The 17,042-nt window shown below is 43.5% G+C and overlaps 1 protein-coding gene across 2 annotated transcripts in view; it reads left to right on the forward strand.

The window, feature by feature from the left end:
• ECRG4 (ECRG4 augurin precursor) overlaps positions 1-17,042 on the forward strand; it is a 65,589-nt gene that overhangs the window by 37,893 nt on the left and 10,654 nt on the right. The window contains exon 1 of one of the 2 annotated variants that reach the window (XM_014893440.2): positions 7,676-7,843. The exons of the other annotated variant lie outside the window; for it this stretch is intronic. The gene's annotated coding sequence lies outside the window, so the exon portion shown is untranslated. Of the gene's footprint in view, positions 1-7,675; positions 7,844-17,042 lie in introns of those variants that run through there. 2 annotated transcript variants of the gene reach the window in all.

The following is a 17,042-nucleotide window of genomic DNA, read 5'->3' on the forward strand; positions in this document are numbered from 1 at the left end:
ATTATAAATATCCTCAACACAACTTCCCAGTGCAATGTTGCATAAGAAGAGGAGCACCAAACAGAAGCAGTCACGTTGCTGTTTGTCTGTGCAGAATGCACAAGGCCAATCTGGAGAGAGATGCCCAGTTATGTGGTCCATGCTGCACAAAGAATAAGGAAATACTGGGGAGAGCTGCAGGAAAACAGTGCAGGTGACCCTCAGCCTGGAGACCAAGCCTTCCCAGGTATGACTTGAGGCAGAAAGGCTATCATTCCCACCTAGGAGAAATCTTAGCAGCCTTATGTTCTTACAGACAGGAAAATCTATCTGATAAGGGAATGGTGGGGTGGTATAAAGTTACAGACAAGGAGATAACAAGATCCAGTGGGTAGAAATTTAAGTCAGGTGAATTCAACCTTAACACAAGAAATAATCTCCTACTGCTAAAGTTAATGGGATGTTGCAGAGCCTGAAGAGGAAAGATGAGTGCCTCTGTCAGTTTGTGATAGCACATGCCCTTTACAACATCCTGCTCTCTTTGGATCACCTGCACATAATCCATACAGAGTCATAGAGTGGTGAGCAGGCAGGAGGGACCAAGGCACAGGGGATCAGGTGCAGAGGGGATATTGAGGCAGATTTGGTGTGGTACAGACACACACACTTGCTATTTGCACTGCTGCAGGTGGCTGTATGGATGAAAATGCAGTGATTCCTCTCTGTGGTGATTCCTCTCCTCCTTGCTCCACAGAGAGTCTGGGGAATGCTACAGGTCCAGGCAGTGCCAGCACGTGTTGATAAGGCCATTAGTGCAATGAAACTCCCTGCATCCAGGCTTCATGCAGTTGCCTGGGAGGTTCTGGGGGGGTATTTTTATCCTGCCTACTATATATGTATTTCAGAGAAAGGGAGAAAGAAGAAATTTAACTACAACAGGGCACAGTAAACCCAAACAGGATGGACCACAGCACACCAAGGGAATTGTTTGGTGGTGGGAGATGATATCAAGACCTCTTCTGCATTTTATTTAGCCCATTGGCATATACAGAATTGGGCCAGAAGAAACCTTTGGGCAACAGCTGCTTGTTTCCACCATGCTGAGGAGAGGCCACCATGGGCATGCTGACTGCTGCTGCCCAATCTCATCTGACACCACCACAGCCTCCTCAGCTGATGGAGCTCATGCTTTGCTTCTGTCTCCAAGGAGAGGGTCAATGGGATGGAGGGGGTCAGCTTGGGTTTCTTGCCCTTTGGGTGCCTGAATGCTGAGCAGAAATGAAGAGTTTTCAATTGTGAGCTGGACTCCTCCAGCTTTCTGCTAAGACTGGGTGCAGCCCTTTAATAATTGCATTTGACAATTGTGGGAAATAATTGCATTTGACAGAGGAAGGGGCTGTCAAGTAGTATGGGAATAATTAATTTTGATTTAGCAGAAGTAATTTTAACCTGAGGTGTCCTGTAGGAAGTAGGTGCAGATATGAAGCCAGCATTTCTGAGAGCAGAATATGTTGTCTTTTCAGAAACATTCCCCCTTCACTGGGGATGTGTCCTATTTGGACAATGGTTGAAAGATAGGAGATGAAAGGCTGCTGAGCCTGATGTTTCCTACCAGCTGGCACCACTCCACCTCTCTGATGCATCAGAGGGGTGGCAGCACCCAGTGGGGTGGGATCTGCCAGGGCACATTTAGGCTGGTGTTGGACCTGAAGAAGGCTTAGGATGTGCAAAACCTCTTGACTTATTTGCTTATCAAAGAATTTAGGTTTAGCTTTCTAAAAGAAGCTGGCACAGACTGAGCTCAGCTCAGCCCCACCAATATCCAGGAGGAACTGGGCTCCTCAGTTCCTGGACCTCTTTGAAAATCCCAAACTTCCTCTCCCCTCCTACCCCTGGGGGGCTGGCACCATCTCAGAGTGCTTACTTGTGACTTATTTCATAATGTAGCAAAATAATAATGATATGGCAGATCTTAAACTCACTGAACTCCAAAAACTAGTGTAACATGTAGTTTGAAGAGCTGGCGATCATAAATGGTTAACTAACAAGTGTTTACAGTGCCTCATGATAGTTGCTGGCAAGGGCAGTAAAAAGTGGATTAGATGAAGATAAATGTGAGACACAGGCAGAAACAAGTACTCTAGCAGATGTGTGTGGAAATTAATGGGGTGGTGATAATAACAAATTCTGATTCGCCACACAGTAAATGTGTCTCTTGATAATTGGTTTCCAACAGAATACCAACCGGGCATGCAGGAGACAGAAACCTAAATGGGGTGACATCTCCAAATTGCCAATGCATTGGATGGACACAGAAAAGCTCAAAAAAGATAGCTGGAAAAGCTGTGTTTGTTTTGTCCCCTGCAGTCTTCAAGATTTCATTTTCTGGATCTCTGACCAAGTCTCTTGACAAATAAATCCCCAGGGCTACCAGGGAAAGATTTCTCCCAACTCGAGCTGAGATGTTGGCCATGTTCCAACCACTGCTGCAGATATCCTGTATCCTGTCTGATGTGGGGTGGGCAGTCACCACTGACCCCACATGTCTGCTCATCTACCAAACTGGGATGTGAAAGCTCCCACACAGCACAATGCTTTGCCAGATGTGTTGTTGAACTTCATGTGTTTATGTTTGTGAAGAGAACATAGGATGAAAGACATTGCAGAAATGCAAGATATGATTTGTTATGATTTAAAAGTCATTCTGATTTAGCAATGCTACTTTCAAATATTTGCATCCTGCAGGCATTTTCAGATAAGGACTCAAGCCCAGCTATTCTTTTCCGGTACCAATTTTTTAAAAAAAGCAGAGTGGTTTCCAAACCCTTTGAAAATGGAACTTTGAGCTTGCCTGCTCCTGTGACCACAGGGGCCAGGCTGTGGCTTCACAAGCATGGAGGCATGGAATGCAGTCATGTTCTTGCCCCATGTGAACAGACCCCGTATCTCCCCCAGCTTTACCCTGCACACCCATCCTTGCAGCATTGCTATGTAGGTAACAAACTGAGCTGGGACATTTTGCCAGTGTGTGTGGAGTTGGGGCTGTAGCAGGGCGGGGAGGGCAGGAGGGCAGGAAGCCCTGAGAGTGGTGTCACCATGGCAGTAACTGTAAAAAGGACCCACCACTGGTACCCGGAATTTCTTCCTACTTAGCTGAAGTGAGGTTTGCACGAACGCAAGAATAAATCCTGCAGGATGTCTCTGAGCCCCTGCTAAAATCCAGTAATTTGAATAAGTGTAGGGGACTTAAGACAAAGACAATGGAATTTACGGATTTCTGTCTTACATTCTAAAATAAATATTACATTTTCCATTCCCAGTGGAGGTAGCAAGTACCTCCCTGCTCAAAGTCTTGCTGTTGAGAACACTGGCCATGTGTGATAGTGCTGCTCAGATACTCTGGTCCCTGGCCCCTTTTTCCTTTCCTCCCCACATCCAGCCAGATCAGCCCTGGGCCTTGTTGCCGTGGGCTCAGGTAGTCAGCAGCTGACTACAGTGCCCAAAAAAATCCCCAAAAGCTGTGAGAGGGGACCTGCTGACTTCAAGCTATCAACAATGCAGCCCAATCAAATGCATCTAATTTCCCAGTCACCACTTCTTGCACACATGACCTGTTAAAAGGATTAAATTAAAAGAATTCCCAGAGCTAATCTAGTGATGATATGATGAGAGACAGGAGCTCAAGTATATCCCAGAGGTGACTGATCAGGTTTCCTAGGATGTATTATTTATGGGGCCATCTGCTTTAGACAAGCGTTCAAGTCTGAAGGGGAGGAGGATTTTGATGGAATTCACTCATTTAACTGGGACAGAGTGATGGTGGAAGAGAGATGTGGTTTCTCGCCACTCTCTCCACCCCACTCCAAAAAATGAGGCTGTAGTTATTTATGGAATAAAGCTGGCAGCAGGGTACCTCTGTGTCAGTGCCTTCAACAAAATGCTGCTGAGGTCTGAGAGCTCATGTGTGTCCTCACAGAAGGAGCCATTCATAGCAAGGCCCATTAGCATAAGGGACAGAGGTGCAAATATGTTCCAAATATGAGCTACTGGTACTGTGAAAAATACAGGAGTATAAACAGAGCCATGACTGGAATGTGGGGAGGTAGGGAAGTGGCCAAAAAGAGGCAGAGTCAGCAGGAGAACAAGAGGAATTTCCCCAAGATAGACGATTTAGTTACTATATAGCTCAGTAACTGCAGGATCTGTTTGCAACAATTACAGACAATGCAAAGCAAAATCACAAATGTAAAAAAGGAAACTGTCTTTCTTCCTGATTTAGGTTGATGTGCTATTTAAATAACATGGGTCAAGCAATCTGAAATAAAATGTGTTCATGAACAGAATTCCCTTCTGTCCATCTCCCACAGTGCTAAAAGTAGACACCTTCTGCTGACATTTCCCCATCACACATGTGTTATCAGATTTCTAAATATTGAAGCTTCCTCGGGGTTATGTCTAAGCCTTTCTTAGTGAAAGTCATGAAATTCTCAAAGCTTTGGTTGGGAAAGTTCTACTAAACATTTACACAGAAATTTGCTGGAAGCTACCTGTCAGTTTGCTGCCCACTTTCCAGTAATTCAGACTAATGACTCGTCAACACCCCCTTTTCTTTGTCTTTTGCATCTGTCTAGAAGGAGCTTTCTGCTCCAGTTACTGGTTTAATAACACAAGGCTATGTACCGAGGCAAAATTCTCACCCAGTCTTACTTGATTTGTCTCATGACTTTTTTCCTAATCCTTATTTTTTAGTTATTGAAAAACATTATCTGAGCAACTAGTTCTAGGATATAAAGATTTGTATTTCTGAATTGGGGTATTGCTTCAGAGCTGTTCTTCTGGACACTGGGTTTATGCAGGAAAGTTTTTGATTACAAAAAAATGCAGACTTAGAGTCGCAGGCTATAAGAAAGGTGGCTGTGAACAACATCAGAAATCCTTTTATGCAGTTTTTGCTTAGCTGAAATTTTGGTTTCTGCATTATGGAAGGTTTGTCCCAGAGTTGCTGCCTATCAGTGTTTTACCAGACAGACAGAGTATTAGACTTCTGTCTAGTGAGTCGTTGTTATCATCCATGTGCTGAATGTCCAGGCTGGGAAACGCAGCCTGCAGAAGGAGCCTGGATTAGGCCATTTGGCAGGATTGCTCTTGCTCGTGAGCTTCACTGAGGTGCCTTTCTAGTGTAGCTGCCATCTCACTTCACCCTTGGCAGAGGCACACTGGAGCATCTTCGGGCTCTTCTGGTTGGAGGACAGGCATGGATTGTCATGGATGGTCATGGATCATGGCAGCCGGGAAGAGGGAGCAGCAGAGCTCCCCCATGAGTGGCCTTCAGCCACAGGTGTAACATCAGCTACATCTCCATGAGGGCCTGTGGCAAAGGGCTGGGTGCCCTCAGCATCCCCTGCTCTGTGGCACCTGGCCACAAGGGTCAGGGTGCTACAAGCTGCATGTGTGCATGGGGCAAAACATCCATCAAGGCAACTCCTTGGCACATGCTTCAGTCTCTAAAGAGCCAGCAAGGTGTGTGCAGACAGAAACCTGCATGAAGATGAGTGCCTGGGGATGAGCAAAGACATGCACTCTCTTCTTGCTGCAGAAGGTGGAGTCAGCAGGATGATAAAAAGCAATCAAGCCACTGGAGTCGCTTTTTATTCCTGTTGCTGTAAAAATAATACTAGTGGCAGATTTGTTTCTCCACCTCACAGCCCAAAATTGTCCCAAGGACTGGATTTCTCTCCCAGATTACTCTGATTGGCAGCTCTTCACCTACTTCAGGGAAATTACTCACAAAAGACAAGACCTTTGGGCTGGATGGAGGGATAGGGATTTTAAAGCCCTTGCAGGACAAAATACTGGAGGGGCTTGTCATCTGGGGTGCCTTTTCAGTAGGTATCTCTGCAGACACTTCTTCATTTTCCAGGAAAACAGGCTGAAATGTTGTGAGAGCTTCCTACAACAAGCAAGCCTCCCTCTGTGTTGGTACAGCATCTTGCTGCTGTCCCTGTACAGTTAAAGCAGGGGTGAATCCTCCATTACTGCTGGGTTAGTTTTTGCTGGATTATTCTTCTGCCAGATTATTCTTCTGTGCAGGTGAAGACATGATGCTGGAGTCACTGTGGTATGAGAGTAGCTCCTGAAAGGGATGAAGAGACAAGAGAGGCTCTTCTTGGTGGTGAGATGTCACAGCGTGTCTCAGTCTCATCTGACTTGACTCTCAGCACTGCATGGTGTTTCCCCATCCCCTGTGCTGTGTCTCATTCAGTCAGTGAGAGGGTGAACCAGGAGATCAAGCAAAGTGATGGGAAAGTTGTTTCTCTCTTTTCCCTTGGGATATTTGCTGCCAAAGCTGCTTTCCTGATCTGGACCACTGCATGAAGGGCTGTGTAGGCAGACACAGCAATGTGGGGAAAAGCAGGGCAGAGTTTGTTTAACCCAGTTTTGCTGTTAAAAAAACATTCACTGCATCGGAGCTTCACAGATCAGACCTGAAGCTAAATTTTATTTTTCTAAGAGGACATCTCCTCGAGTAAGCACTGATGTTTTCTATGGAGTCAGCAAAGCAAAGAAAAGGCTTTTGGTGGCTTCCAGGTGCTGTTCATTTAGGTTTAAAAATCTGTGCCAGGTGGACTGGGTTTTGCTGAGTTAACAGCAAGCCACATTGGTGGTACTTTTGAGATCTGCATGATCATATTATTTCCAAGTGGTGGCAATAAGCAAAGCCCCTATTGCCAGTACTACTACCTGAAGGTGGGCATGTGGCTGCCTGCCTGTGGGTGAGCCCCATGTGCAGTGTCTGGGCCTTTATGGACTGCTCACAGCTGCTTTGCCACTGTGTGTCCAGCTATGTGCTGTGAGCAGGAATATTCCCCCTGATGTGGCCTGATATCCTGAAGTATGATCCAAAGGTACATCCATTTCCACTGAATGTCTGGATATGTATCTTAGCCATTCTGGCACTAAAAATATGTAATGTGCCTCCAGAATACTGCTGTAACTGCATCAAATGTTTCTTGAAATTGATTGCAATGTCCTTAGCCATTTGAAACATTACTGGGATATCCCACTGAAAAAAAAAAGAGTTTGTATTATACAGATGCCGCACTCATTTTCTGTTCTTTGTTAAATACATATTTGGATAAATTAATTTGATATTATTGATGTCCATCTTGTTTATTGCCCCGATCATCTGTAACAAGAGATTGAAATCACTGCACTTGTGATAAAACAGAGTTTTGCTGACACAGCCTCGTGAAGTTTTGAGCATGATGGGTGTTTATGAGGAAAATGGGTCTTTATGAACCCCAGCCTTGTTCCCTGCAGTAAGGGGAACCTTCTGGTCTTGCCTTTGGCCTCTGGCCCTCCTGCTGACCCCAGGTGTGCTGTCCCTCCTGTGTGTCAGCTCTGCTGTGCCAACACATTCTGGTTCCCAGCACCTGCAAGGAATTAAAGAGCACTAAAATGCTCCCTGGAGCTGGGAGCTCATGGTACAGTACAGCTGACACAAAAGCTGAAATTCCTTTCACATGAGCACATGGGTACATCTGCTTGCAATCATCTTCCTGCAGGCAGCCGGCCTGATCAAGGAGAAATGTGATTCTCCACACTTGGTCCAAGGAGTGCTGTGTAGACGCCTCCAGCCAAGGGGCTGGGATTTGGGAGAGGCAGAATAAACTCGCCTTTCACGCCCGGCATCCCCACCAGTCCCGTGGCTCCCGCGCTCGCAGCCTGGGCCGCTCCTTGCCCTGCTTGCAGCAGGCGAGGCATGCTGGAATAAAGAGAAACTTGTTCTGTGGCAGGAAAGGTCATTTCTTCCAGCCAGGCATTCCCATCCTGGGAAGGAGACAGGAAGCATATTGCATTAAAGGTAAACTGATAAAATATTTGTCTGCTAGAGGAAGGGGAGGAATGTCAAAAAAAATCAGTGTTCTTTAGAAAAAATTATTGTGGGGTCTTACTCCTTCCCTGACAACAGCTATGGGGTGTCATTAAGAAATGATTTAGGCTTCAATGGTCTGTAGCCTCATGCAGGAATTTTCCTTGCTGGAAGGATGCTCTTTGTCCATCTGTGCATGCCTGTGGGTGTACACACTGGTGTGTGAATGCATGCTCTGCAGCAGAGGAAATGGCTGAGAGTATTAGAAGTGAATGGACATAGAGGGGATATTAGCAGAGTCTCTGGGAAATCTATTGTTTGTTTGTTATTACTTTCTTTGTTGCAGCTGACCAATGAGAAAGCAACTTTTAAAAATCACTTCTTTGATGAAATGTGCAGTTTGTAACACAGATGTCTTATGGTTTGTGTACTTCTGTAGATTTGTCACATGCCATGTTAAAACTTGCTTTTCGTGCTGCTACACAAGAGGACTGAAAAAGTAATTTATAGATACAATTAAGAATGCCATGTTTGGGGAATAAAGGGAGAGTATTTGTAACAAAAGAAAGCTTGACAATTGAGTGGCTCAGCTTCAGTGTGATTCCTGAGAGCAAGCTGAAGGCAGCAGCCACAGTGTATTTTTAATCTTCAAATCTGATCAACAGTTAATATGTTTGTAAAGGCTTGGTTGCCCCACCTTCTCAGGCTGGATTTTACCAGCTCATAGTCCAGATAGCCTGAAAACTTGAGCCAGGTTTGCAGAAGACATTAAAAACTCAGTGATGCAGTTGTAGCTGCAGTGCTGCAAGGGCACACACGTCCCAACCCAGCCACAGCATCCCTACAGCTGGACTGATTGAAATGGTCAGAAGTGACAGCTCACCACAGTCCTGCAGGAAAATGCTGTGCTGCAGGCTGGGCAAGAGGACCTGGGGCAAGGAGTCTGCTCTGTAGATGCTGTTTGGAGGCATGTGGTTAAATCAGGCATGGGCTGCTCCTAAACTCTTTGAACTGAACTTTTACTAAAACCTCCTAAGGTCCTCCTAAGTAAGTCCTTACTAAGACCTAAAATGCAAGCTATATTCTTGGCCTCAAACAAGTGCCTAATAAAGAAGACATTCTCATGAATAAGTCTTACTTTGGACTTTTTAAATGAATTTTCTTGTTTAGGGAAGTTTTGGTAGAGTGGAAGAATATCATCCTTTAACAAGTGCAGGGAACAGTGATGAACAGATGATGTTTAAAAAAAATTGGCATGCAGAGGTTCTGCATATTTTACCACTGCAGTTTATTCACATGCATTCATGTAGAGTTTTAAGGTCACAGTAGAATGATCTGTGCTAGTGCATGAAAATTCAAAGGGAAACATCTGTCATTAAAAAACAATAGGAAAAAGCATTTTATTTAGCACAGACTGAAATACAGAATGTTTGCATGCTGTGTTTGGCTTGATTTACTACAGGGAAGATTTAATGATGTACAATGGGGTTGTCTGTAAGAAACTGTGTGGGATCTGCTGTTTTCTGGGGCTTCTCACGTGAATGTTCATTTGGGTGTTGAAACCACTGACACTCTGTAATAATCCACCACTGCATTTTTTAAAGGCCTCATACTCAATGTATTTTTTTAATACAACTTCAGTCCCTGTGAATACTGATTCAGACATACAGAGATGAGAAGCTTTTTGGTGACAGACAGATGGGAGGCCTTTAAGACTGTGTCTGTGGCCTCTGAAAATATTGATTGCCAAGTGTAAGTACTGAGAAAAGATGCTGAAGCCTTTAGAATTGATCAGTTAGCAGAGCATGCATCACTCCTGGATTTTCAGTTGTAAGAGGGATAAACCCTTATGTCAGTCCTTCCCTGTGGCAGCCAACTCTGATGGTTGGGTCTCATTGTAGCTATGGGAAAATGCACGTCTACGTTCCTTTGCTTTGTGAAGGATGTGCTTACAGAGAATATTCTTACCACTCACCACACAGATTTCAACCTCTGCAGGAGGATGAGTTTTCATTCTTGGCAGGAGGCACAAGCACAAGTCTTTAACTTTGGAGAGTAAACGGAATTTGTCAAGGCCTTGTAAAATCGCTCTTGTCTGTTGGTCTTTCTAATGTTACATCCCGGCCCTTTGCCTCTCTGCCTCTTGCAGCCTCTCGGTTCCTTGTAGTGCTGTCATCAGACACCAACCTTTTTCAGGTATTGCCTGAAGCCACTGCTGAGCAATTGATGGGAAAACAATATTGGTTAGGTTGGAGGAAAGTTGGCTTCAGCTGGCATTTTCGTATAAATGTGGAGAAATCTGTTTTACAGGTGACTTGTAAATGTACTAACTGTACACTACCACCTGTCTTCTCCTTCCTTTCACATCCAAGAGAGATGCATTGATTTTAAGGCTAGATGACTATGGGCTGATCACATGCATAATTCAGGTCTTCTGACATCCCTATATAAAAGTCATATTTCAGGACCTGTGACAGAGACTGTCTTTTGACAAGGAGAAAAAGAACTCTCCATGATTAAGAAAGATCCCCATAAGTCCAAGACAATTCTTTAGAAGTCATTAACATCTATCTGATGTTTCCCCTTACAAGGTAGACTCTGAGCCTATTACACATCCAATTTGGTTAAAAGTGCTCCACTACTTACACATACATTCTCCCTGCACAGAATTCAGATATCAGTAAATAAAATACATATGTTTCATAAGTCAATAAACTCAGCCTCAGATCATTTGGGATAATTTGTCCCTGAAACTGCCCATATAGTCAGGGAAGGGAATAGGAAGATATATTTTCTGACATATTTGCTATGCAGAAAATATACTTAGATCTCTGATTAATATTCCTAGTTTGTATTGTTTATTTACATATAAGAGTTTACTCCTCTGTAATGACAGCTTATTTTTAAATGAAAATATATGATGTGTAAGTGGAGACTGGAGATGAATAGGAGAAAGACAGCTTGGATGAAATAAAAGAGTTGGAATTTGTAATGAAACCAAAATGAAGGTATTCTGTCAGCCTTTGTTTTAATCTGTTTCTTTTTTTAGCCTTGCCTGGAGTTGCCTGTGTGCTTGCAGGGAAATCAATCTATGCCTTGGGCAGTGGGATCTCTCCATGGCTAGGGAGACTGATTGATTGATTCATGTATTGAGACTGCAGGTTTGATGGGAATTCTATAGGAATGGTGACAGCAGTGGAGATTTGAGGGTTTTGGCTTCCTTACTAAAATACCTTACAACATATGTTCCTTCTTATCAGATAAAAAATCCTCTCTCCACTGTGTATTTCTCTCTTCTTTCTGCTATGTATTTTTCATCTCATTTGTGTATTTCTCCCCTTCCTCTTCAATCATCTCAGTATGGATTGTTTTAAGTACAAAATAAAATCAGTAAGTCATGTGAAATTAGTATTATGGAAAAGCTTTTCCATGGACATGTGTAGTAGCTTTATAATAATCAGTGATTTGGTTGCATTTGGTGCTTTTTTTTTTAAGTGTAAAATAATTTCTCATTATATAGCCAACTCAAACCCCATGACAAATCTTTTCATATGAAATTATCAAGGGTAAAGGGTTGGCTTTATTAAACCCAAGGATAACTATTGTATTTAAATTAGCAGAACCAGGACTTAACTTACCCAGACACTTAAACTTTGCACAGCAGCCAGCCAGGCTCTGTCTCTGAAAAGTGTGCTCCCATGATGGGTATGTTGTTCTTCAAAGTATGACTGATCTGTCATTTTCTCTTAATTGAAAAGACTAAACAGTAGAAAGCTTCCTATCTGCTCCAATCTCCTCCCTGCTGTCTGGGGAAGCATTGGAGTCACCATTCCTGGAGGTTTTTAAAGGATGCATGGATTTGGCACTTAGAGACATGGTTTAGTGGTGGACTTGACAGTGAAGGTTTATTGTTGGACTCCATGGTCTTAAAGGTCTTTCCTTATTAAGTGTTTCTATCACTACCATCTCTGGTAATGAGTGATTATCAATAACTGAAATTCACGAAGAACTTCTTCACAGAAAGGATAACAACACTGGAGTGGACTCCCTATGGAGATGGTGGAGTCTCCATCCCTGGAAGTGTTTAAGAAACAACTGGACATAGCACTGCATACCATGGTTTAGTTGACCAGGTGGTGATTGGTCAGTGGCTGGACTTGCTGATCTTGGATGTCTTTTCCCACCTAAATGATTCTATGTGATTACCATCATCAAAGTTTTATTACTGTCCCTGCAACTACATTAATCAACATAAAAATTAAAAGTTTAAGTGACTGTCTTTTGAAGATGCTTCTATTCCAGTTTTAACTCAAGTAAAAATAAACTATCTAATACTACTGTGTGGCCTCTCCCAATCTATCATAGGTCATTACTGTGCCTGTGCCATTTCTGAAAGGTAAAAGAAATCCTCAAAGATTTGTCTGTGTGTTTACTCACTGCTGTATGGCTGAACCCTAACCTGGACTCACACATGAGAGAAATAAATTGGTGGCATCAGGGCATTACCCAGCCCAGGTCCTCCCCAATTCCAAATACCATTCAGGAATATGTACTACACTTGCAGCCCATTCTAGCAAATAATTACCAGGTGCAAGCATACTTTCATTGTAGCCATTAGGCAGTAACATTACCTAATAAAAAGGCAGTCACTGTCCTTCACAATGTATTAAACCAGGACAACGTTCTTTAAAGCAAAAATCACTGTGGTCCTCTTTAAAAAAATATAAGTCAGACACAACAATTTGTAATGGCAGGTCTTGAGAGACGTTGAAGCAAAATAATTTTGTGTTGGTTTTGGTAAAAGTAAGTGATTGAATTGCTCATTCCAACTTGAGGAATTGCTTCCTCAGAATTCAACTCTCTGAAGCTGATTAACTTTCAGACTAAAGTTGATATCTAGTCTGGCCCAGAAACTGAGTGATCTGACCCAACAGTGGCTGTCTTGCCTACCAGGATATTTTTGATGATAGGGAAACAACATGCTGGAGATAGATGGCAGTATCTTATCTCCTCTGTGCCATCCTCTGTGGCAGGAGCTCCAGGGCAAAAGAGCAATTCTGCCAATGCCTCGAGGAGCAAGCAGGGACTCTGGAGGCCTGCCTGCATTGACAAGTGCAGGCAGGTTCTTCTGCTTGGGTGATGGAGAGCCAGCATGAGTTAAGGAGTTGTGAGTCCTGCTAGCACAGGGAGAGTTAATGTGAGCTGGGTCAGGGCCCAAGCTGTGATTTGGGATCAGAGACCAGCAGCCTTCCTTTCTGTCACTCACCAAACACAGGCCCAGGAGAGCAAAGAGCTGGGAATGAAATGCCCACCTTTCCAGCAGAGCCACGTTTCTGTATAACAGCATTTTGGGATACCCGGGTATAGGGTGGGATTTAATCTTTCTGAGATAAATGGGATTCCACAGGGCTCTTGTGATGAAAAATGCATGTGTGCATGAATACTTGCGGGGTGGGTGCCTAAATGACCACAATGGGCAAAACCCTCCCCTCAAATTTCCATAGCCTGCAGTCACCCACCCTTTGAAGTCACTGGCATCCAGGGACAGCTGGGTGCAGTGGAGCTTCACAGGGGAAGATTAAAGATGTCACCATCTCTTACTCAGCAGCAGCAGCACAGAGAGAGTACAGAGAGTGCATTCTCCTGGAAACAAACTGAACTGTAAATCAGAAAGGTAATCCAACATCAGATGAGCAGGAGCATGAGCTTCTTCACAGGCAGGGCATTGGTGAAACTGGGAAGCACAGTTATAAAGCAGAGCCAGCAAGAGCAGATCAAGAAGAGGTGTAAGGTCATATGTGATAAAGTCAGGAAGACAAGTGAGGTTTCTGCTCTAATAATCTGAGAATCATGCTCCAAGCTATGATGCACTGCATGCTCCTCAGACTCCCAAGGGCTCATTTTGACCCGAGGAGAGAGCAGTCACCTGCCCTTTGCTGCAGGTGACTCTGCTGTATTTTATATTTCAACTGTTTGGGCAGACTTTTGTATCCTGTGGGCCTGCCTTGGGCAGGCTGGCAGTGCTGCTGAAAACTGCAGCCTGTGTGATTCCTACCTGCCTGAGAGGGCAAGCAGGGGAAAGTAGATTGTTTTGTTTATGCTGAAAATGCCTAGCACACTCCAGGCAATGTTCCAGCTCCTCACCTTTGAAACGTGGGCTTCAAACTGAGCCAAGGGTGGCAGCAGCTCTCTGGGATGTCCCCCTTTTCCTTCCCCGTGAAATTGCACACACTTTTTCTCCCATTTCAAATAAAACCCACATGTTTTATTTGCCTTCAGTAGGCATGTGCTGTGTCCCTGCAGGTCTCTGAGGCTCCTGGCTGTGCTGGTGAGGCTGCAGTGGAGATGCTCAGGGTGTCCAGCATTGCTGCGAGCTCCTGGCACTGTGGGGACCGAGGCACAGGGAGGGAAACCTTGGGCAGACCTACTACATATTCACCTGTCACCATCTCTGGCTCTTTACTAGCAGAACAGGTTTGCCTTCTGAGGGGCAAACTTCCCTGTGAAGGCTGAAATCCACTCTAGAATATGCCCACACTTAACCCGTGTCATCATTAGGATTTAAGATTTTTTGCATTTCTTAATCTTTGAGTAGGTGCAGCTTGTTTGTTGGGTGGGTCCAGGGGCTTTTTTGTTCTGTTTTCATGAGATTGAGTGTGCATTCTGGATGTGAATAATAAAATAAGGCAATGAACACAAGTAAAAAAATTGCTCAAAATAAGTGTTAAAAAATATTCTGAAGCATAAAAAATAAGTATCTCAAAAGACAGCAGTAAAGGAAGGAATGATTTGAATGAAATCAAGCCATGTCAGAAAGACATGTGTTAATGTACTACAGTCCCTCTCCATCTCCTTTCCTGTTAAATCTGACATGCAGCCTTGCAATATGCTTCCAGGTTTATCCTAAAAGTATGCTGGAGGCAGTGGAAGAGAAAAAGGAGAAGGATTTCTTAGAGAGAGAATGTTTTTATCCCTCTGTGGAAAGGAAGCAGCTATGATCTGATAACCTTGCTGAACTAATCTGCTTCTCATTGTGCTTATCACCAGAGCAGTAAGGTAAATTCTGCAGTGAGGGCAGCAAAGTACTGTCAGTCAATGAAGGGAGGAGGATGGACAGACCAACAGACACCATTTCTTATCTGGCAGGCTCAGATAGAAGATGAGAAAAATATCACCAGTAGCCAAGCAGGAGGAAAAAAAGCTATTTTAAGCTATTTTCTATGAAAAATATGAGCTCTAATATTTATTACAAAAATGGACCAAAGAAATAGTACAACCAGTTGAGATGCAATGGCTGAAATGTGTCCCAAACCATGTGCCAAGGACAATGAGACTCACGGCTAGCGACAAATAAACTTTTTCCTAAAGAAAAGGTGTTTGCCCTGGGACTTGGGGCTGGTCCTCTCACTGTCAGGGATCTCTGGGGCAGTGGAAAAAAATAGTATGAAACTCAAAATATTTTGGAAAGAACTGACTGATGATTTAAATATTCTTCCTTCTGTTTGGAAGGAAAACACGGCTCCTGCGGTTTTCTTGGAACAGGCTGCAGAAAATGATTTGGAGCGCCAAGTCTACCCTAAGGCAAGCCTCTACCTGGACAATATGGCTGGGAGATTTATAAAAACTTTATTAGCAGAAAGTAATAATTTTCTGGGTGTTGGGGACACTGTTCAGTGCTGTCATGTTCTTGATCAAATGGATCATTTTAGTGGATTGTTAAAATCTACATGGTGCTTATTTGCAAAAGATGAAATGTCATCTCCTGCACTCCCTGGCCTATTTCCAACTTATCTATTTGCCCATTAAGTTATGCTGATGTTGAGCCTCATTATTTTATCTTGTCTCATTATATTTGGCGGGGGTTGGAGTTTCTTGGAAATTCAATATTGGGAGCCCTGTGATTATATAAGCATTTAATCTACACTGTATTTAAGAATATTACTGTGATGAAACACTTAAAATCATGAATCTTAACAAAGAAAGAGGGAAAGAAACCAAGATTAATCTTTTTAGTATATTTTTTCTTGTGCTTGGAATAACTGAATATCCTTGAATAGCCATTACTGATACTATCTCTTACATTTTAATGAACAAACCGCAGTTCTCTCAACAGCTACTGCAATGAGAGACAAAAGCAGAGGAGTCTCTGCTATTCAGAGATCTCTTTATACAAAATTTTAGGCAAAATGTAGAATGTTAATAATAGTAATAATAATAATTATAGTAAAACACATAAAAATTCTTATCAGTTAAAGAGCCACACATGCCCATGCCATTTCAGACAGCTTAAGTTTAAACTGCTGGGCTTAGAACCAATACACCTAAACTTAGAGATCACAGAGATGAAATGGAGTTGCCTGAGAAGTCACCAAATCTGCTGCAAGTTGAAGAGATATTTAAAAATCTAGGGCCTTCTTTGCTTATTCTGAAAAACATACACTTAGTCCTGCAGGCTCCAAAGACAAAGCTGGCAAGTAGCAGACTCATCCACCAGAATTCCTTTAGCGAGCTCCTTGCCTTGCTTCTGCCTGTGTATTCTTGAAGTCAGGTTCAGAGTGGTTTCCATTGGATTGCTCCCAAGTTTTTGCCTCAGGCCTGCAAGACCATAGCCCTCAGTCTAACCCCATGCTGGGAAAGTAATGAACCCACCAGCTCCATCCTGCTATCCTGCTGCAGGCATCCCTCCAATCCATGGTCTTTGTTATGCTGAGGGACTTGATGGAGTTTACACCATGCATGAAAGGGGCCCTGCTCACTGCTCCTCATTCCAGAGCTGTCTGGGGAACAGTCCTGCTGACAGCATTAATTAACAGCTTTCAACAAAATTTCGACATCAAGGGTCTACTACTACCACTAGTGATGATGAAAGATATTTAACCAAATGACATCATTAGTGCAAACCTAATGTCCTTGAGAATGCTGCCCAGCCACAGCATCAGAGAGCTTCCAGCACTGATGTGCCAATGCAGGCAAATCAAGCCCTAAAATAAGCCTTAAATTCCTCCATACACAGAATCACACAGAATGACCAGGTTGGAAGAGACCTTCAAGATCCTCAAGTCCAACCCATGCCCTAACACCTCAACTAAACCATGGCACTGAGTGCCATATCCAATCTTTTTTTAAACACATCCAGGGATGGTGACTCCACCACCTGCCTGGGCAGACCATTCCACTGCTTTATCACTTT

This window comes from Sturnus vulgaris, chromosome 2 (genome assembly GCF_052056855.1).
Source record: "Sturnus vulgaris isolate bStuVul1 chromosome 2, bStuVul1.hap1, whole genome shotgun sequence".
NCBI classification, from domain to species: Eukaryota; Metazoa; Chordata; class Aves; order Passeriformes; family Sturnidae; genus Sturnus; species Sturnus vulgaris.